The sequence below is a fragment of the Pygocentrus nattereri genome, chromosome 23 (genome assembly GCF_015220715.1).
Source record: "Pygocentrus nattereri isolate fPygNat1 chromosome 23, fPygNat1.pri, whole genome shotgun sequence".
NCBI lineage: Eukaryota > Metazoa > Chordata > Actinopteri > Characiformes > Serrasalmidae > Pygocentrus > Pygocentrus nattereri.
In genome coordinates this window covers 8,131,795-8,154,222 of record NC_051233.1, presented here as the reverse complement: position 1 = coordinate 8,154,222, position 22,428 = coordinate 8,131,795, and the positions used below count along the sequence as shown (strand labels likewise).

Here is a 22,428-nt window from a genome sequence, read left to right as displayed (position 1 = left end):
TAGGGGCTTTTTTGTGACATCACAAAAACTATTATTTTAAAATGGGCTGTTTCTGCAGCTTACCTTACTTAGGTTTCTGTTTATAGACTGTAAAGAGAGACTGGGGATCGAACAGTACATTTCAAACATTTTAAACAACTGACATGATAAATCAAATTTTAATTAAAAAAAAAGCCCAACGAAAAAATTCATCATTTCCACATTTTCCATGATATGGGTCCTTTAATCAAGTACATACTGTCGCAGCCAAGAGCTCTCTCTTTTTGCCCTGGTTCTGGACATCTATAAGTAACTAATATTGTCTATACTATTGCCCTAATAACTATGTGTCATCTAACATGAAAAGAATATCAACAAAAATGAAAAAGGATAAAAAGGAACAAAAAAAAGCCTCCGAGTTCTTGTGGAAGGAAGGAAAAGGCCTTTGCTTTATTGAGCATCGAATGGCAAGATGGTTTTTGATCAACCACAATGCGAATATCATCTAAAAAATCCTTTTTTATTCCCCTCTGGAGTGATGAGGTAATCTCTCCACCCCATTTACACAGTTCAATAACATTTTAGTCCCCATCAAGTCCAAATCTTACACCTTTTTGGTAACCCTTTAAAATCAAATGCATATGATCTCTTTTATTTTTTATTAAAACTCAATCTGGTCTGACTCTTACCAGGCTGTTCCCCCTCTTGCTTAACTCTCCATAGGGCCATCTCACACATCTCTCCAAATACGTACAAGTGTTTACCTAAGCTATAAATTAAACTGTCATCTGGTACAGCTCCCTTCTGTGGGCTCAGAAGTTCACCCCCGTCAGTGTATGTGAGTTACATTGTACGTATGGACAGATTCGGATCTGCACTTATTTTAATTTCAGAATTCGATAAAAAAAAACAATAACCCTCCTTTAAATTCTTATGTTTGTAAAATATCCTCTTCTACTTAAAAACACAGATGTGTAATGGATCAAAAGCTTGGAACTGGTGTTTGAGACGTAAACAGAGGTTTAGATCGGTTTGGTGTGAAATGGTTTAGATTTCTTTGCAGTGGTGGTGATAAGAACCAGGGATCGCCATGAATACAACACAAATATAACCATTTTATTTCCTGTCAAAAACTACCAGTGAACCTACACGTCTTCTGAGTTTATATATGATCTTGATTATGGGGGAAAAAGTGAAAAATCAGTTGAAAATATTTTGAAAAATCAACGGAATTCCCCTTAAACGTGTACACAGCTGAAGAAGGGGTTAAAGTTGGCTGAAGTGGGCCTCCAGTACTTACGTGTCTGACGCATGTGCTGAAAGGGCATTGTCTCAGAGCGCGGCTTCAGCTGAATCTCTCTAGGCCCGGAAGCCTCTCACCCTTTAAGAGGAGAGGAGGATTTGACGGAGGAGAGATATCATTGTGGTTTTTATTTGTTTATTTATTTATTTATTTATTTTATTTTCTCACAGAAGAGCTCCCATTCAGGCCCCATGAGTACTCCTGGCCAACCTGCCCTTGAAGTCAAAGGCTCTCAAGTGACTTTTGATCTTGTCTTTTAAAACCCTGTGTCGTATTATGACTTTGTAATATTTGGGATTTTTATAATTTTTTTTTCTTCTTTTCTGCATTCTGCTTTCTCACAGCGCACCTGTCAGAATGTAGGCCGCCTCTTTGTCCTTCTGTGACCTTTTGATGGTGGATGTGAAGAGACGGAATGTAAATGCAGGATGTATTAATGAATTGGAGATGTCCCTCATTCGCTATCATCATCCTTTATACCATTTTATCATGCTCTGTATTATGATTACTGCTGCTATTACTAGCATTAATGCTGTCCCTGGCCTCTTTATTGGAAATATTGGAAATACCTACCTGCTTCAGTTTAGTTGAATTTAATTCAATCTTGTATAATTTTGATTTCCTATACTGCATTTTTTGTTGTGAGAGCAGTTTTACAGATTATGGTACTAAAGCTGCTTTACTGAAATCCGGTACACAGGCCACTAATGAGAAAGCCCAGGGTGAGAATGATCAAAAAACTCTCCCTGGATTGAAGTAAAGGGATAGTTTGGCCAAAAATCAAGTTTTTCCCCTTTATCCCAAATGTAGTCATACAAGACAGGTCTGCTTCTTTAATCCTGCACTGGACCTGCAAGGCTAATTTAGTTAACAAATAATATAAACTAATACAATGTCAAATAGCATCATTAGGAACACCTAAATCATCACACAGCTTCAGAATTGCTTATGTGGTTTCTGACCATGTATAAAATATTAGTAAAATGGTATAAAAGGTGCTGATAAACACTTAAAATAATAAATCACAATTAATTGCATTTTGTGTAATTAATCATGATTAATCATGATTGTCTTATTTGCTCTGATTTGACCCTAAAGATTTTTTTTTTTCCATTTTTAAGCACAGCATTATGATATATTTACATGAGTGGACAGCTTCATCAGAATGTAGTTATTACTTCAAATTCATTAACATGATTTTCATGAACCTGATCGTAGTTTCCAGTGTCCAATCTTCACCATTGATGCCCAGTGAGAGCAACAGTGTCTGCATGTTCCAACCAAAGAATGTATGATATCATATATGTCAGATGTACAGGCAGTGGTAGTATATATCATGTATATCCCATACATTCGGTGCGTGTATGTCATAAATACAGTCAATGAGTGTACATATCATAATATCATACAGTTAATGAGTGTGTATATCATAAAAAATCATATATATATATATATATATATATATATATATATATATATATATATATATATACACACACACACACACACACCAGCCACTTTCTTAGGTACACCTTGCCAGTGAAAGGTTGGACACCCTTTTGCCTTCAGAACTGCCTTAATTCTTCATGGTATACTTTCAACAAGGTTCCTCAGAGATTTTGGTTGGTTATTTGAGTTCCTGCTGCCTTTCTATCATCTGGAACCAGTCTGCCCGTTCTCCTCTGACCTCTCACATCAACAAGGCATTTTCATCCACACAACTGCCGCTCACTGGATATTTCCTTTTTCGGACCGTTCTCTGTAAACCCTAGAGATGGTTGTGCGTGAAAATCCCAGTAGATCAGCAGTTTCTGAAATACTCAGACCAGCCCGTCTGGCACCAACAACCATGCCAATTCAAAGTCACTTAAATCCCCTTTCTTCCCAATTCTGATGATCGTTCTGCACTTCAGCAAGTTGTCTTGACCACCCCTACATGCCTAAATGCATTGAGTTGCGGCCATGTGAACAAGCAACTGAACATAATAACCTAATAAAGTGGCTGGTGAGTGTATATACATATATCATGCACAGTCATACTCAGTCCCACTCTCATTCATACAGCTTGTGAGTTCTTGTTACAGTGGAGGATCTTGAGGGGATCTGGAGCTCCACTAATGTGCTGCTTTTGTTAGTTTGCTGCTCATTGATTTCTCAGCAAGCATTTGTATCATAGTAATCATTAGTATGTATGAAGCATGGGATTTTGAAGGGATTTGACCGAGAGTACTACAGCTGTGGATTCTTACACGGCAGCGAACAACGCACTGCAGCTGGGCTTGAACCTGCAAAACTACAGATAAGTCGAAGGCTCAAACTATGGAAATGGGTTAATGGCATTAGGAAAATTAGTGCTATTAATGATTTATCACATTAACATGGAGTTAATACATTCACTATGACAGCAAAAATAGATAGACTTAGGTCACATAGTTAAAAACAGTAGTAGCCATCCTAAAGCATGAATTCTGTGCATATTTTTGTCCAATTGTATACGGTTATACTTTGCATATAAATATATAAGCTTGCAGTACTTAAATTAGCCTCATAGCACTAGTAGAACTTTTATTGTTGTTGCTAGAGTGCAAGAAAAAATCAATTAGATCAACTGCTTTATTTTAAGGATGAAATAGTGTAAATCTGATATTTTACCAAACTTTAGCTTTAAAGGGGGAATCCATCTGGCACCGCTGTTGAATTCTGTTCCCTGTTTAAGTTGTGTCTATTGGCTTCTTTCAGGAGTGACCTGTTTTCGACCACAGTGCAGGAGCTGCACAAATGCTTTTTATATACATTTCCAAATGTGATTATAAATATTCTTTCCACTAACAAATAAAGCTAAAAGATTTTTAAGAGGGCAGCCACTTTTTCCATGAACGACTCTGCAGTTAATGATGCTGCGCACAACATGCAGGTTATACATATATTTGTATATATTTGTAAATACCTTTATTTGCATTTGTATTTATGTGTGCTTATTCAAAATATCCGACTAACACCTGCTTTCTTGCCCAAAACACAGCATATCTTGTACACAGTGCAGGACCACATGAGCAACATTTGAATACAATAGTGGTGCCAAAAATGTGGTGACAGCAGCTCATAACTGAGCAAAATAGAGCAGCCCAATACCTGTAAGATAAGTGCTTGTATAAAATAGGTCAGCAAAATGTTTACAAATGATTATTTTCTTTACCCACTCAGCACTGTAAGGATCCAGTTTTCAAAAAACGAATGATATAATGTATAATAATAATAATATGTGTGGTATAAATGCAATCGGGATTTGCTATTAAGATTATTAGTCATTAATTATTAGATTATTAGTCATATCAGAGGCACTAAGCCAATTTAACAACAAACCAGCTAAAGCTATATGTGAGCTAGCTATAGCATCGCAAAGTATTATACTAAAAAAGACCTTCTACCATAAAGGCTACTTCACCTTATTTGACATGATATCAAATTCAGAGTTATCCCACTTTCCGCAAATGTAGATGATCAGCTGAGTCATGTTTGCTTCTTTAGTTTCGCACGCTGGAGCTACGTGGCTAATGTAGCTAGTGATGGAAGCTAGTACAGAATCAGTAAGCAAAACTGTAGGAATTTGTGATGATTGTGAGCCTGATATATTTCTTCTGTTTTGAATGCAGCCCTAGCTCAGTCCTGATGAAAACAAGGGAGAAACTAAAAGCATATCAAATGTACCTTAGAGAAACGAAAGTATTTAAAAGCTTTTAAAAATATTTGAAAACATTCAAACACTACTTTAAATTCCCAATATTCAAAATGATTTTGTATTGCTTTGATGTAATGAAACCACTTGTACATAAAAAATGGTGTATATAATATACATGATATAATATATAATATAAATATAATTCACATTAGAAATGTATGTGCATTGTATAGCTTTTTAAAATATATGTGCTAAATGTTTTCAGTTTTAAGATTTCATTTAACATATGCAAATATATGCAAATATTTGCAAATACTTGTCAATATATGGAAGTATATGCACATACAGTCCTATTTTTAATATTTGCATATATTCAAACATACATGAAAATATGTTACAAACCTGACCTATATGTTGAAAAATATATGGAAATTTATTTCCTTTGCATTTGGGAAGCACCTTATTTCCACATTCAAATATTCAGGAAAAGATGTAAAATAAATGCTCTCAAATGTATTTTGGTAGAAGATTCAGTAGCACTGTGTGACTGAACAAGGTCGAGGTGGTATCAAAAAAATGTGACTGTCGATTGCCTCATCTCTCCAGTACAGTACTCTGAAAGCGGTTATACCGTTTACATATTTATTGCGGAAAATACGCAGCAAAATTATGATAGAACAAAATTGCTGAAAATTGTGAGAATTGCTTAAATCTGCATGCAAAAATTCTGATTCTTATAGATAACAGTGTGTCATACAGTGTCAGAAAGCACATAACCAGTTTTATTATTTTGATTATGGAACATCTCCACATGCTTTGGGGCGAGTGGTTGATGATTCAGGCGTGCAGTTAGCACCATGCTAATTCCTTTCCATTAGGCACGTAAGCCTTGTAGCTCCAGTGCAAAGTTAAAGGAGCACTTTTTCCTCTCTGATTTTGATTTTCTTTAAAATATAGCAGTGAAATTGTTCTCCATCACTTATGCCAGTTAATGAGAAGACCTCAGCTGTGGCGTGCAAACAGTCATCAGCGAAAATTTGGGTTAAATTCCATATTTTGTTGATTTTCTAAGTGTAAATAAGTTAATCACATAAGCACATCCTCTACACGCTTCACATTTTAATGCACGATTACTGAATATTTGCTGAATTTGACATATTGGAGTAAAAATAAAAGCATAAAATGTGGGAAAATACAAAAGTTAGGGCACTTGTATTATAAGAATGACACAAAATGTGAATAAACAGTAACTGTGTAGTAAAATGTGCAGTCGTGTGTTCACTGTAGAGGATGTGTTCACTTATTCACACTCAGACCATCAGCACAAGCCTGTAATTTGGGTGAGAGGGGTGTGTTCAGACTTTTGCATGTGACTCTATGTGCACTCACCGCTGAGGATTTTCTCCTGAACGTGACGCTGCACCGACGAAAGCCATGTTCAGGTTTTTGAATCAGCCGAGCAGTTCTGGCACGGCGAGAGTGTTTCGGAACAGGAGCCTTTTCACACACGTTCACACTCCACTCTGTGCCAGGAATCCTCCCGCTCCGCCATTCAGTCGTGCTGATCACATGAGCAAAGCTACAGTACGACGGAAAACGTGTTGCTCCGTGTTTCGCCATTCAGTGGCAACGAGCAGCTCATTCATCCAGCTGTGACTGAACATAAGCTGAGCAGCGTATGAGCACTCCTGGGCATCCTGTGTGAAACAGCTTAAGGTGAGGAGAACATTTAAAGGGCTCGTGGAATAAGAGTCTGATATAGTATGTAAACATGTAGTTTCAGAACAGCCTGTTTTGAATTCAACCAAAGTATTTGCATTTTTCCGTCCATTCAGCGTGCAGTTTACCTCACCAATTCACACTGAAGTTATAAGGAGTGTTTCAGCCCTTCTATCTAAATGAAGCACAGTACAGGGCAGCCAATCAGAACAGAGCTTATTTACATATATTAGCCTTAAAGACACACTAACAGAAACAGCCTGTTTAATTCTAAGGAATAAAGATCAAATGGAAAATGGATGTAAAGTGAATTATAGTACATAAAACCACACAGATGGACCTAAAAATATCAAGACAAGCAAAAACACCGATATGACCCCTTTCCTTGTAATACATACGTATATTAAACCAAATACAAGTTTTCAGTTATATTGCTCCATGCTGCAATTGTGATACGCCTTGCAAAATATTACGAAAACACTGTTGAATCAATAACATGTGTGGCATGCGCCCGCCCCCCTGGCCCCTTCCTGCCGGCTCTCGTGGCCATCATCGCCGGGGCTTGGGGGCGGGCGCATGACACAACGTGGCATGGTTAAATATTGGCTTGCATTATTTTAACCAAATTAATTTCCTTAAGACGAACACCTTGATTAATCAGAACACCCACAGAAACTAATCTGGAGCTGTGATTGGTTAGAAGCTCATTTGCACATTACACATTTAATCATGCAAAGGGTTCTTTGAGCATTCATGGCTCTATATAGACAATTTCTTTTTTAAGTGTGTAGTTTAAATGTTTAAATTATTAGTTTTATACATTTTCCATGAGAATGTTTGGTAAGAATGTTCAAATTTAATATTATTTATTATTTCGTTTTTATTAATAAGGCTTGGATCAGGGCTGCATGTGGTTTGCCATTATAGCGCTGAAAGGAGACCAAGTAAATAAACCTGAATTCTGAGCCTCTGCCGTTTTGGCAGAGAAAAGGTTGTGCAATACAAAGAGCAGTTGGGATTTTTTTTTCTCATTTCTACGTTACAACAAATTAGTGCTCTGCTTTTCACTGCCACACCCACCAACCTCACTTTCACAAACCTTTTTGGATGTAAACAAGAATAAATGTGTTGTCTTTGGAGGCCAGGTTTCCAGTAAGTCTTGTTTTCAAGCCGTAGGGTGCACAGGCAGGTAAACACGTGGTTAGATTTGGTATTTCAGTTTAACTGGTAACATGATGTGCCCTCCAGACGAATATTTGCATATGTTTGAAGAAGTTACTCATGGTGAGCCTGGTGACCATGACTGCCGTGTTATTTCAGCAGAGAATAATGTGTTTGTGAATAGACTGTGTCAGATATTGGATGTCGGTTCTCCTCGACGGAATTGTGCGGACGGGAGCGGGATAAATCATTTCTGTTGCGGGCGGGAGCAGGACAAATGATTTGTATTTTCTGCGGGAGCGGGTGGGAGTGGGATGAAATCTTACCTGAGCAGGCAGCAGCGGGACTGAAAACCAGCGCAGACCTTAAGGTGACCGTGTCACTTATATATGGATGCGAAAACCTCATGTTCTAACAGTTAAGCGCAGACCTACTTCTGTTTTTGGCCTTGGCCAGTTTCCTGTTATTGCGTACATCTCTGCATATTTGTCACGTACTGTCTGTTCTTCACCTGTCCTGCCATGCGAATGTCATAACGTTTTAACGCTAAGCGCGAGTTAATGCCTTCTGATATTAATGCTTACAAGTATGATACTACAAATATTAATGCTTATACGTATGCTACTAAAAATGTAAAAATCCACAATTCCCCCTTTTGACCTTTGCCTTGAAAGGTCAATCCTCACACGTATTCCGTGCCATCCAGGTTAAGCGCAACATCTGCTGCCGGATCATCGTCATCGCCTTCGTCCTCACTATTGTGTCCCTTTCCCAGTAGAGGCATCATAATAGCCCCCTTTGGCTCCTGCTTGTGAAACATTGAGGTGATGAATCTCTCTGCTAGCGTCCTAATGCAGGGAACACAACAACAGCCGCATGTAATGAGGATGGCCAAAAATACGGCGATCGACGTGCATGGCGAAATAAACACAGCTTTCCATTTGCCAAACACCTTATCTAACCATCCCGTGATGACGTTGTCCACCCCCGAGTTGTCATGCATCTCTTTGGAGAGAGCCTTAAGGCCTTCTATGGCTTTAGTGACTGACCCATCTGGGGCAGTGTTATTGGGGATGAATGTACAACACATATCGCCAAACATGTGACAGACACCCCCTTTTTCTGCCAAAATCATACCTAGGGCCATTCTATTTTGTATAGTCATCAGAGACGTGGCTGAGAGCTGTGTGCTGAGGTCCTCAACGGCTACCTTGGTTAAATTGGCGAAGCGCATGACCTGGTAATTAACGTAATTGATGCGGTCTACATTTTTGTTGGCGGTGACAGGGAAAATGGCGGAGATAATAGGAATATTTTCGAACCCTGCGGCTACCTGATCAACTAACTTATACTCGTTGGGGACGTTAATTGGGTTCGCTTGTTTTGTGAGCTCAATCATACATTTAAAACCTACCGCATCGGTGTCTGGAAATAAAGGAGCTGGGGCTAAGGACAGCGGGGCACGAGCATGTGCACATGCCACACAGTCCTCCATCCCAGATTCCCTAGCCTGTGCTGCTAACCATTTGAGCCACAAATTATCCCCTACATATCATGTGGTTGATTTAACAATATCAGCCAGTGACCACTTAGTGTAGTCTGACCCCTTAAGCTCTGGCACTTACCTCCTGGGTGGTGAGGGTAGATTTATTGGTTGTACTATTAACCAGTGCTGATACAGCTTTATTGCGCATGTTTATTTTAATTAACACCAATGGGTCCCTGCCCGATACATCTACTCCTAATATGAGGTATGGAGAGTGACCAGTACTACCCCGATACGCATCCATAATCGATTTTTCCCAATTAATAGATAAGGTCAACGGATTTTGAGTCCCGCTTAAATCTCGTTGAAATGACGTGTTCCCAATCTGTCTTATGAGTGTAAACATCTCTTGCAGCTAAGGTGGGTTGCCATCTACCCGAATATTTTATCACTGAGTGCCAGTACTTACACCACCTATCATCCCAGCTCCAACCAAACCCACACTTAGTCGTGACCTGCAGATCCCAGCAAAGATAAACTTTGTAACCTCTATGTGATGAATTCTGACCTGCGCAGTTGATGACATCACACAAATCAAATGTCCATGCTGTGGAGCTGCCTAGGGTGTAGCCTAATTCTATTCCCCCATATCGACTAATACAATAGTCTTTGTTCGTAGTTGATCGTCGACTTCTAATTTTAACCATGTCCGGTGGTGCTGTGGTGTGGTTTGGCGTAATGGAGGTGTTCATGCCGAGATAAGGAGTTGTTTGGGTGATACTATCGTCTGTGGTGTTCGTGGGGATGGAGTTGTTGTGTGAGGTGGCTTGTGGAGAGCTTGTAAAACCTAACATAAAAATACCACCCATACATGAAATAATAATGCCCGTATATAAAACCCATTTCCCATTTTCTCCAGGTCCCTTCCTGTCTCCCGAGGAGAATCTTCTAAACCCCCTTGTTCTGTCATCACCGAACAACCCCATGTTACCCCTAAAAGCTAACAAAAAATGATTAACTATATGTATATGTGTAAAGGTGATTGTCGCCAGATGTTGGCCCTTCTGCGCTGGAGGCAGGGTAGACTTTCCCTGTTGTGCCTCTGTGCCCCGGGGTTATTCTGCCCCGTTGGGTGGGGACTCCTTCTCTGCCTTTGGTGGGTGCGCTGGTCTGCACTGGGAGAGGTGGTACCAGGTGGGGCCCTTGCCCTTCAGCCAAACGGCTTGAGAAGTGTGCTCGATCACTCTGTAGGGTCCTGTCCACCTGGGCTCACACCACTTCCGCTTGATGACCTTCAGATAGACCCACTCAGATAGTGCTACCTCTGGAGGGGCGTCGGTTTCTGGTTCCCCCTTGGAACGGACCTGCACAGAATAAGCTTGACACAATGCTTTCAGCTCATTAAAATAAGCTTGATAAGATTTATTTTGTATGTCTGTACACACTAGCGGGGTATGGAGCTCCGGAAAAGACCTACCTGTCATCAGTTCAAAGGGCGTGAACCCTGTAGCTCTGTTTACAGAGCATCTGATGCTAATTAATGCAATTGGTAGGGCGTCCAGCCAATTTTGCACTGTAGAGTATACAATTTTGTTCAATTTTGATTTCAGTGTTTGGTTCATGCGCTTCACCTTCCCTTGAGACTGTGGATGATACACTGATCCGTATGCGTGTTTCAGGCCTAATACTTGTTCTACCCATGCCAAGGCGTTGCTCGTGAAGTGAGTACCGTTTTCTGAGTGAATTCTTTTGGGAAACCCGTGTTGGGCAATCCAGTGATTGATCAACATTTTACAGACTGATTTACTGTCTTCCCTCATAGTGGGGAATGCTTCCACCCAGCCCGAAAATTTGTCCACGACCACTAACAGATACCTGTACTTCCTGACTGTCTGGACCATATCCGTGTAGTCAATCTGAATATGTTTCCCCGGACCATTGGGATCAGGAAATTTCCCTGCCCCCGGTTTGCAAGTTTTACCCACATTGTTTACGTTGCAAATTTCACACTCTTCCACATGTCCGGTTATCATGGCTGTCAGAAAGGGATGCCACTATCCCTTCATGTTTTCTCTCATCTGTGCCTTTCTTACATGTGCCAACCCGAGAGCTTCTCCCAGCACTGCTTTAGCCAAAGATGCTGGAAGTATTGGGAGTCCATTGGGACCCTCCCAAACTAATTCACCCTTTCTACCTCCTTTTTCCAGCCAGGTAGTCTTTTCTTCTGGGCTGGCCTGATCCTGCAGTTGCCTCAACCTTTCTCCTGTCGGGATTGGTTCCCACGGTTCACCTTCTTTCAATATCATCTGCAAACTTGGTTCTTTGTAACCTGCTGCCTTGTCTGCTGCCTCATTGCCTCTTTCTACCAATGAGTTCCCTTTCTGGTGTCCTTTGCACTTTATAATGGCAACCTGTTTTGGTAGTTGTATCGCTTTTTCTAGTGCTAACAACTCTTCCTTGTGTTTTACTGGTTTACGTGCACTGGGGAGATAACCTGTCTCCTTCCAGTGGGGTAATTCTATGTGGGCTGCTCCCACTGCATAAGCTGAATCTGTGTATATGTTCACTTCCCTACCTTCTGCTAATTCGAGCGCCGCAATGACCGCTAGTAATTCCGCTTTCTGAGCTGAGGGACCGTTCTTGACTTCTTTTGAGATCACTGTCCAAAAATCATCTACTTCCCCATTCATTTCTTGAACTACCGCGAATCCTGCTTTTATCTCTCCGCCTTCTCCCTTGTAACCGCTATTACTGCTGTTGAGGCTTCAATACAGGCCTGTTGGTTTTCTCCAGCAATCAGGAGATCATCCACGTATTGAATTAAAATGGAACTTTCTGGTAGAGAACAGGTGTCCAAACTTTGTGGCCCGGATGTAACGCTAATGAAATGTGTGGCGCCACCGATGAGGACATTTTGTACCACTGCGATTGCGCTGGGGTTAATGTTATTGGAGTCACCACTCCCTAAGGTCCGACACCATTGGACACCACCAATGGCTTCGTCTTGGGCAGAGTCATTGAGTCCCCTGAGAAACCCTTGACTGAAAGATGATTGTCGCTCATCATGACTGGTGGAATTTGGGAGTTGATGGCGGAATAGGTGGCTCCTGTGTCAATCAGAAAAGGTAGTCTCAGGTCCCCCACAGTCAGTGATAGCATGGGTTCTGCCAAGGCCACACTATCTGGGTCCCCCATTGGGCCCCGTCAATGCTCCTCCCCCTATTTGTGGGTGGTGGGTGTTGACTAGCGTAAGGGACCGAATTACCTTCCCCCAAGGTGACGACCATGTTGCCTGGCTTGCTCTGTTTTTTGTCCTCCTTTAAAGCTTTTCTGGCCTCTGCCAGCTGAGCCTTCACCAGCTCGAACTGCAGTTCATCTACTTCACCTGTCCTTGCGTCTACATTTTCCTTATGTTTGTTCATATGGAACAGAATGGTCTTCAACCAAGGGTCATGTGTGGCGTTTGGTCCCATATTGGGGTCGTCCTCCATTTTACTCCTAACATAATCTGGCACACCCTTCAGGACGGCGGTACGAAACCACGTTTGCTGTACGCCCCTGTGTCCTGGGTGAGTGCTGGTTCTGTTGGTCCAGTCCTCAGCTGCCAGACCCATATACTCAGCTGGGTTGGTCTTGCCATCCCAGGGGTAGGAAGGGATGGTGGACGAAGCCCGCAAAGGCCATTTCTTTCTGATTACGGCCGAAATGGCGGCGGAGTGCTGGGTGAATGGTTCTGAGTTGTGTAAATGTTCAGTGTCGGCCTGCCTTTCTACGTCCGCGGCATCTAAAGTGGAGGTGGCACGATTAAGGAGATTTCTAAAATCCCCTATTGCCAGACAAACTCCGCCCGTAAGTTTGGCCAATTGCTTCAACCAAGGTCCTCCCCCTGCTGTTAATGGTGGTAGCTGTTCAGCTAAACCTGCGGCATCTGACAGGTTAAAGGGCACATACTTCATGTCCCCTTGGGAATTGGCCAAAAGTGGGGCCATCAAGGGGTCAACGTCACTATGTCTACATGTGTGCAATCGGGTGCGTGTGTGAACTCCCCCTTCTGCTTGAATCGACTGTTCAGCCTCCGCCCTGATATCCTTTTACTGTTTCACTAGCTGCTGCTCCAAGGTGACTTCTAACTGCTGTAAGGTTTTAAGCCTGTCATCTATATCTAGCCCTCCCCTGGCCGAACCCTGGCTCGCTGATAAACCTGAACCTGACTCGTCGTCCTGATCCTTATGATACGTACCCTTGAAGACACACTTCACCGCCACCGGTACTTGCTCGGGCTGACACTGGGAATTGGTGGCGGGTGGTTTACATGTTTGCCCCCCGCGCCATTGATTACTTTGGGGGAGTCCCCCCGTCTCCGTCATTACCATATCTTCCCCCTGACTCCAGTGGACAGACGGACAACCATCCCCGACCCCTGTGTTCCTCCACCTGCGGGGTGTGAGAATGGGGAATCATCGTGGGTCGGGCGCCATCTGTGGGTGTGGTCGACTTTAGCTTTCGTACTCCTATTTCCACCATTAGTGTGTTCGTGTGCTGCCCTGTTATAAAACGGGTTGTTCGGGTTTATGTCAGGCTCAAGTTCGGTGCTCTGGGCCGCATATGGTTGGTTTTGGGTTTGCCACACCCACTCCCATACACGATCACTACCCTGGGGACCAGGCCCAGGCTGTTGAGGTCTTATATCTATAGTGCCGGACTGAACATCGATAACGGGATATATGCCTGGCATTGGGTTAATGTAGGGGGGTGGGGGTAATTGGCCACACTCCGCACCATTCTATCCAGGTTGCCATTGTATGTGCACTTCAGCCTTCTGACCTTAGCTATCTCCTGTTCCGCTTCTGATAACCTCTTTGTGGCTTTTCCCTTCTTAAACGTTCCTGCCTTTTCATGTTCCGCCATAGCCTCGTCTAATTCCTTGGTTGCCCTGGCCGTGAAATCATTTAGAGCCTGTCCTAGTGAAATCTGATCTTGTGGTGACTGCTCCTTGTCCAGCATCCACAACTGTTCCTCCGTTTCCTTCTTAAGCTTTTTCCATTTTTTCGGGTCTGTCTCTAAGTCATAAACTGCTTTCGCCAAAATCATTATCTGTTCCTCTAGTGTTTTCCATCACCAATTACCCACCCCTAATTTATTATCCAATTCTTTTTCTAAATCCTTTTTACCGTATTCAGCCATGTTGATCAAAAACTGTTACTCACATCTTCTAAGTTCTACTTGCTCGACTCACAATGCTCAGTTATCACCGTCAGGTTTACCGCATGTGAGGAACGTCAAACTTATCATGAATCGGTGCTTCTGAGGTCCAACCTCAGGGACTCCAACCCATCTGGCCTTTTAGGGATCCCAGATCCCAGGGGTCAAACCCTGTTTTAGGGAGAGCCAATCCCCAGATGACGGGAGGGGTTCACCAATTCCCAGCAAAACCATACACAATATACCACCTTTAATCACTCAGTAGTACCTCACTTTTTCCTAACATTTGTTTCAGCTTTGTTTTAACTTTAACGCTTGATCCAATCTTCACCACTCATCAACAATTTGTTCTTGGTCAATATGCAGAATTTAATTAAATAGGTTTCTGCTTACCCTTTAAGTGGCGCTACGGATGAGTGTTCGAAGACGAGGATCAGCCTGTTTACCCAATGGTCTCTGTTGCATCACGTCGGGGTCACCAAATTGTGGACGAAAACAGTCCTGCATGTTCGTTGATGCAAAAAATGAGACGAGTAGATCAGACTGAAGTGAAACAAACAAAGTTTTATTACACAATTCTGGAGAGGTTACAAACAGACAACATGCATCAGGTATCTCCCAAGTAAGCTCTGACCTCCCAATGCGTTCTGACTCCTTTTATACCCTGAAGCTGAATATGTGTGTGTGTGTGTGTGTGTGTGTAAGCTGAACCTAAATGTGTACATGTTCCTGTTTAATGGGTGCAATGCACATATGGTTTACCATATATGGATGTGAAAACCTCGTGTTCTAACGGTTAAGCGCAGACCTACTTCTGTTTTTGGCCCTGGCCGGTTTCCTGTTATTGCGTACATCTCTGCATATTTGTCACATGCTGTCTGTTCTTTGCCTGCCCTGCCATGCGAATGTCATAACGCTTTAACGCTAAGCGCGAGTTAATGCCTTCTGATATTAATGTTTAAAAGTATGCTACTACAAATATTAATGCTTATAAGTATGCTACTAAAAATGTAAAAATCCACAAACGGTTTTATGAGTTGTGGCCATTTTCGCTTGAATGCCATATTTGCTCCATATATCCATGAGGCATTCTGCCTCCTCCGCTGTCCACAACAGTGCTTTTTACCCCATCATGAAACTTGAGAATGAAAGTGACATGATTAGTCGAAGCAGTCATGTTACAAAATGAATCAATCACGCAGCCTGACACACATGATTGCACCGGGGATAGCTGAAAGCAGACCCCAACCACCAATTTCGGAAGTACCAGAGACTCAAAAACGGCTTTCACACTTAACCAAACATACCGAAGTCAGAGAGCAAGCAGTCCTTGGTCTCTAGTCCGAAGACACCTTAAGATCTGCACACATTACTTATATATAGGACACATGATATATCCTATGTAACTATATCAGATGGTTAATTGTAAATTCCTGTGTGTTTGATAAAACAGCATATGTAAGATTGGTGCACAGCAACCAAAAATTTGCGCACCAGCATTGGCACTCACACGGTGACACACGGTGGCACTCTTGACTCCTTCTTCTTCTTTCGGCTGCACCCTTTAGGGGTCACCACAGCGGATCATCTGCCTCCATCTTGCCCTATCCACTACCTCCACTACTTTTACAACAACCATTTCCATGTCCACCTTCATAAACCTTCTCTGAGGTCTACCTCTTCTCCTTCTACCCAGCAGCTCCATCTCCAACATTCTTTGCCCAATATATTCACTATTCCTCCTCAACACATGTCCAAACCATCTCAACCTGGCCTCTCTGGCTTTATCTCCAAACTGCTCCACCTTCACTGTCCCTCTGATCTGCTCATTTCTAATCTTGTCCATCCTTGTCACTCCTAACGAAAATCTCAGCATCTTCATCTCCGCCACCTCCAGCTCAGCCTCCTGTCTTTTAGACAGAGCCACAGTCTCCAAACCATACATCATAGCAGGATGCACTACTGTCTTGTAAACCTTCCCTTTCACTCTTGCTGTTAGCCTTCTGTCACACATCAGCTCTGACACCCATCTCCACCCACTCCATCCTGCCTGCACCCTCTTCTTTACCTCTTTTCTACACTGTCCATTGCTCTGGATCCACCTGCCTCCCTCACATTAACACACATGTATTCTGTCTTTTCTCTACTGACCTTCATTCCTCTCCTCTCCATTGCAAACCTCTACCTCTCCAGATTCTCTTCCACCTGCACTCTACTCTCACCACAGATTACAATGTAAACATCATGGTCCATGGAGCCTCCTGCCTGACCTCATCTGTCAACCTTTCCATCACCATTGCAAACAAGAAGGGGTTCAAAGCTGATCCCTGATGTAACCCTACCTTCACCTTGAAACCATTTGTCACTCCAACTGCACACCTCACCACTGTCTCACTATCTTCATACATGTCCTGCACCACCCTAACATACTTTTCAGCTACAACTGACTTCCTCATACAGTACCACAGTTCCTCTCTTGGCACCCTATCATATGCCTTCTCTAGATCCACAAAGACACAATGTAGCTCCTTCTGAACTTCTCTGTACTTCTCTACCAACACTCTCAACGCAAAAATTGCATCTGTGGTACTCTTTCTGGGCATGAAACCAAACTGCTGCTCACTGATCTGAACCTCTCGCCTTAGCCTTGCTTCAACAACTTTTTCCCATACCTTCATGGTGTGGCTCACCAATTTTATATTTTTTTTACTCTGTAGTTACTGCAGCTCTGCACATCACCCTTGTTCTTAAAAATGGGGACCAGTACACTACTTCTCCACACATCAGGCATCCTCTCACTCTCCAGGATTTTCTTAAACAACCTGGTTAAAAAGTCCACTGCCTTCTCTCCTAAACATCTCCATACTTTCACAGGTATGTCATCTGGACCAACTGCCTTTCCATTCTTCATCCTTTTTAAAGCTGCCCTCACTTCCACCTTACTAATTCTCTGCACTTCCTGATCCCCTATCTCTACCCCCATTGTCTTCCTTTCTGTCTCATTTTCCTCATTCATTAGTTCTTCAAAGTACTCCTTCCATCTACTCAACCCTCTCTGTTCACTCACTAGTACATTTCCCTCTCTATCCTTTATCAGCCTAACCTGCTGTACATCCTTTCCAGCTCTATCTCTCTGTTTAGCCAAACGATACAAGTCCTTTACTCCTTCCTTGCTGTCCAGCCTCTCATACAGCTCATCATAGGCCTGAGCCTTTGCCTTTGCCACCATTCTTTTTGCTATGCGACTAGCCGCACAGTACTCCTGCCTACTTCCTTCGTCTCTCTGGTTATCCCAATTTTTCTTAGCTGCCTTCTTTTTCTAAATACTCTCCTGGACTTCCTCAATCCACCACCAACTTTCCTTGTCTTCTTTCCTCTCACCAGACGAAACACCCAACACATTCTTGCCAGTTTCTCTCACCACCTTAGCTGTAGTTTCCCAGTCCTCAGGTAGCTCCTCACTGCCCCCAACGCCTGTTGCAATTTTTCCCTGAACTGCCTGCAACCATCCTCCTCCTTCAGCTTCCACCATCTAATCTTTGGATCTGTCTTCACTCTCTTCCTCTTCTTTGTTTCTAATCTCATTACTACAGACAACCACCCTATGCTGCCTTGCTACACTTTCCCCTGGCACCACTTTACAATCTCCAATCTCCTTTAGGTGGCATCTCCTGCTAAGGATATAATCCACCTGTGTGCACCTCCCTCCACGTATGTCACCCTGTGTTCTTTCCTCTTCTGAAAATACGTGTTCACCACAGCCATTTCCATTCTCTTTGCAAAATCTACAACCATCTGACCTTCCGCATTTGTCTTTCACATCATACATACCCAGCACCTCTTCATCCCCTGTTCCCTTCACTAACATGTCCATTGAAGTCTGCACCAATCACTAACCTCTCCTCTCCAGGAACACCATCTACCACTTCATCCGTCTTACTCCAAAATTCCTCTTTCTTCTCTAACTGACAACCAACCTGTGGTGCATATGAACTGACCACATTCATTCACAACATTACACCATCAACTTCCAACTTCAGGCTCATGATCCTGTCTGACACTCTCTTTACATCCAGAACACTTTTCACAAGCTGTTCCTTTAGGATTATCCCTTCTCCATTTATCTTCCTCTCTACACCATGATAGAACAGTTCATGATAGAATCCACCTCCAATGTTCCTGGCCTTGCTTCCTTTCCATCTGCTCTCCTGGACACACAGAATATTTACCTTCCTTCTCTCCATCATGTCTGCAAGCTCTCTGCCTTTACCAGTCATGTTCAGAGTCCTATGTTCAGAGTCCCTACTCTAACCTCCACACTCCTGCCTTTCCTTCTCTCTCGCTGTCTTCTAACCTGCCTTCCTCCTCTCCTCTTTGTTTGTCTTCGACCTACAGTAGTCCATTTTCCACCGGCACCCTGCTGGTCAACAGCACCGGAGGTGGTCGTTGTTAACCCGGGCCTTGACCGATCTGGTATGGCAATCATATTTGTGATCCACATGATAGTTTTGGCACAAGTTTTACGCCGACTGCCCTTCCTGACGCAACCCTCACCATTTATCCGGGCTTGGGACCGGCACCAGAAGTACACAAAGTACACCCCTAATGGCTGGTTTACTCTTGACTCCGAGCACTGTTAAAATAGGTAGCATTTTGCCATTCCTACATTAAATGCTGTAAGTGTAGTAAACTGACTCCAAGTATAATAAATGATGTTTAAAGTTTTATTTAATTAAAATTAAACAAGTAGAGAATACAGAACCATTCTGCTACCTGACGCTGTATGGTCACAATGCTGTGGTCCACTTTAGAACTATACACAGCAGCGCCATGATGACCCCGCCCTTGAACATGTTTCCACTCAAACCCCACCACACAAAGCCAATGAGTCTTTTCATTTGAATATAGAATCAACAACCCATTCGACAGAATTAGAGGTTCAAACACACTACATAAAAGCTGAATTTGAGGTTTTTTTCTGCCTTTCCTAGCAGATGTCTTTCAAAACAAGAAGGAAGTATATCAAACTGAGAATAGAAAAGTAAAACGGGTCTCCACAATAATTAACACTGTAATTGTAACTTGGCTCAAACAATTAAGTGTTGGCTCTATTATCAGGAGGTCACGAGTTCAGTTAGTGGTGACGCCACAGCCATCCGTAACCAGGAGTTCAAAACATCGTAACTCCATCGCTCAGTGTGATGTCAGCTAACCTGAGCTGATGTAACAGAATATACGGTTATTGTTCTCCTCCAAGTGTGCTGTTCAATGATGTTTAACAATTCAGTGACGTTTTGTTAGCTGCCATTTGAAAATATTGGGTGGGCCAAACAAATGGTCCATATCCATCTTGTCTAAGCTAAGGCCCAATCCCCTTTCTGATTTTTACCCCTACCCCTTAGTTCTGTAGGTGACCCTGCCAGTCAGCAGTGATAGCAGAGGAGTGTAAAGTTCAGCAACCTCACTGCTGGGCTTTAGGTACATTTAGGGCATCGTATGCAATGATTTATTTTCGCCAACCCCTAAATCTGGCGAAATGAAGCTGAGGTCAGTTATTTAGCAGATTCTTCTTCAAGTTTTCCCATTCCACCTTACATGGCACAGCAGTTCTGAACAGGAAATTTAGCTAGCTAGCTACCAAGACTACCAAGCAAACTGCTAGCAATTTTTAATGCTTGTTATGAAGTTGGTTGTCAATGGTTACCGTAATTTTTAACACCCACTCACATTGAGGTTCTAAGGAGTGTTTCAGTCCTGCTTTCTGAATGAGGCAAAGTAGCCATGATAGCAGTAGGGCATTAGGCCACTGGTGGCCCGCTGATGGTGGTTCACTGGTGTTTTGCTCAGCAATTTCTGGTCGGCCCACCTGTGTTTAAGCAGAGTATTTGACAAAATTTCACTTATCATCGCTCATTTTCCGTTTGCAGTCCAATTTACTGATTTTTCCTTCCTTCGTTTCTTTAGTTATTCCTTGTAAATTAGTAAAATCACAGTGTTGACAACAATATTTTCTATCAGGCCTAGTCATTACTTTTTTCTCTCTCAGCTGTTTGTAATATTTGTCTTAGTTTTCTGAAATAAAAGTCCCTGTGCATTTAAAATCTGTTTGAGGAGATTTAAAACTAGTTAGGCCTTCTATGCAGGACAACAATCTAGGTGGTCCAAGGGTGGAACAGCAGTGGCAAACAGTCAGTGGGGTGCTGACCTTATAAAGCCAGTGGACCGATACATGCTCAGTGTATGGGACATGGCAACCAATCAAGACTGAGGTCATTTACATACTTGAGTTTTGAATGTTTTCAAATGAGTTAACCAGAGGAAAAAATATATACAAAAAATTAGGATATGATCCTTAGTATTGTGATCATTTCTACTCCTCTAGCCCACGCTTGGCATTGTGCATGGCTCATGTGCAGCTACTACAGAGCGTCCCATTGCACTGGTCAGTGCCTGTTTATGGAGATGCTGTGTAACTGAATTGAAAGGGCTGTATTAGTACTTGAGGACAATTATAGTGTATCTGTGCTAAAATCCACCTCATGTAACACCGGCATTCAGTATCGTCCATGGCTAATTGTTCAGTCCTGGTGTTTTTAGCAGGAAGCGAGTGGTGAGAGTGGAGAAAGTGTAACAGAGCAGCTGGTGAGCCGAAGCCGAACTGTGTTTGAAATCCAGGCCCTCACTCTTCTTATTGAAGTCGTGCGGAGAGTTCGCGCTGGGGTCAGAAGTGAAGTGGTGAGGGAGCGCACGCGGCTCCAGTGGGTGTATTCCACACCATCTCCAAGTCTGATCTTTTTTTTTTTTTCTTTTTTTTTTGAGCATTCTCATGACTTCCCACTTACTGGCGATCAGCCTTTTTCACTTATGCTATATTATTATCTTTTTTTTTTTCTTCTTATTTGCCTCTTAAAATTTTGGCAGTTGCCATGGACATCTGTACCAACATGATAAGACAGTAATTGTACCAGTGTCTGCTCCAGGGTTCGAATCGTTTAGCAGCCTGTCACATGAGCAGTCAAATGTTTCACCTTCTGTTCAAATGGCTTTGTGAAATGCCATATTCAGTCAAATAAGCGCAGCAAATAAGCAAACAATGAGCAGACAGTATTATTTTATTTATTTCCCATTTATTTTTCTCCTTTCTTTTTTTAACCGTCTTTCAGCAGCAATAACCAAAATGTCGTAAGCGTGGTAATCATAGTTTTTTTTATATTATAGTTTATATATAGTTAATATTGTATTTATTTATTAATTTATTTATTTATACACTTGTTAATTTTCCAGAAAGTCGTCGAGGGAGTTTGAGCTGAAGTCTTATTCTTCAAGCAACAATAAAGGCTAAAAATTGCAGTGCAGCTGCTGATGTAAGTGAATGTGTACATTAACACATTGAGGAAGTAAAGGAAAGATTGTGTGTGTGTGTGTGTGTGTGTGTGTGTGTGTGTGTGTGTGTGTGTGTGTGTGTGTGTGTGTGTGTTGCATGTGTGTTGCGTGCGGAGGAATTAAACAATGACTCTCCCAGTTGGCAGATATTTAAAAACAAGACAAATGTGATGATTTTCTATCACATTTAGATGAAGGCATTGTTTCAGACACTTTTTTTCTCAAGAGCCAAATGTTTTCGGCTGCATTTGTATATAGCTGCTAATCTCATTCTCACCTTTTTGAGAACAGCAGTGACTGACATGAACACAAATCCCATCATATTCAACTCTTACATTCTGATACAACTGAATAACCTCTTTAAATTGCAAACTAATTATTCGGTTATTGATCTCAGGATGAATATTTTAATTATTTATTTGGGAACTACTATTAAGCTCCTATTATTCAGGATGTACTACAAAGTATTCAGTAACCACTATAAACTATTTAGTCCTTGCTGCAAATTATTTCTAC

The 22,428-nt window shown here is 42.1% G+C and overlaps 1 protein-coding gene and 1 pseudogene across 3 annotated transcripts in view; one reads left to right on the top strand and one right to left on the bottom strand.

Moving 5' to 3' along the window:
• The window catches only part of zbtb20 (zinc finger and BTB domain containing 20), a 117,078-nt gene that overhangs the window by 24,744 nt on the left and 69,906 nt on the right, over nt 1-22,428 (top strand). The window contains exon 3 of one of the 3 annotated variants that reach the window (XM_017702910.2): nt 21,814-21,893. The exons of the other annotated variants lie outside the window; for them this stretch is intronic. The gene's annotated coding sequence lies outside the window, so the exon portion shown is untranslated. The remainder of the gene's footprint in view (nt 1-21,813; nt 21,894-22,428) is intronic. 3 annotated transcript variants of the gene reach the window in all.
• LOC108430392 lies at nt 10,443-13,283 on the bottom strand (annotated as a pseudogene).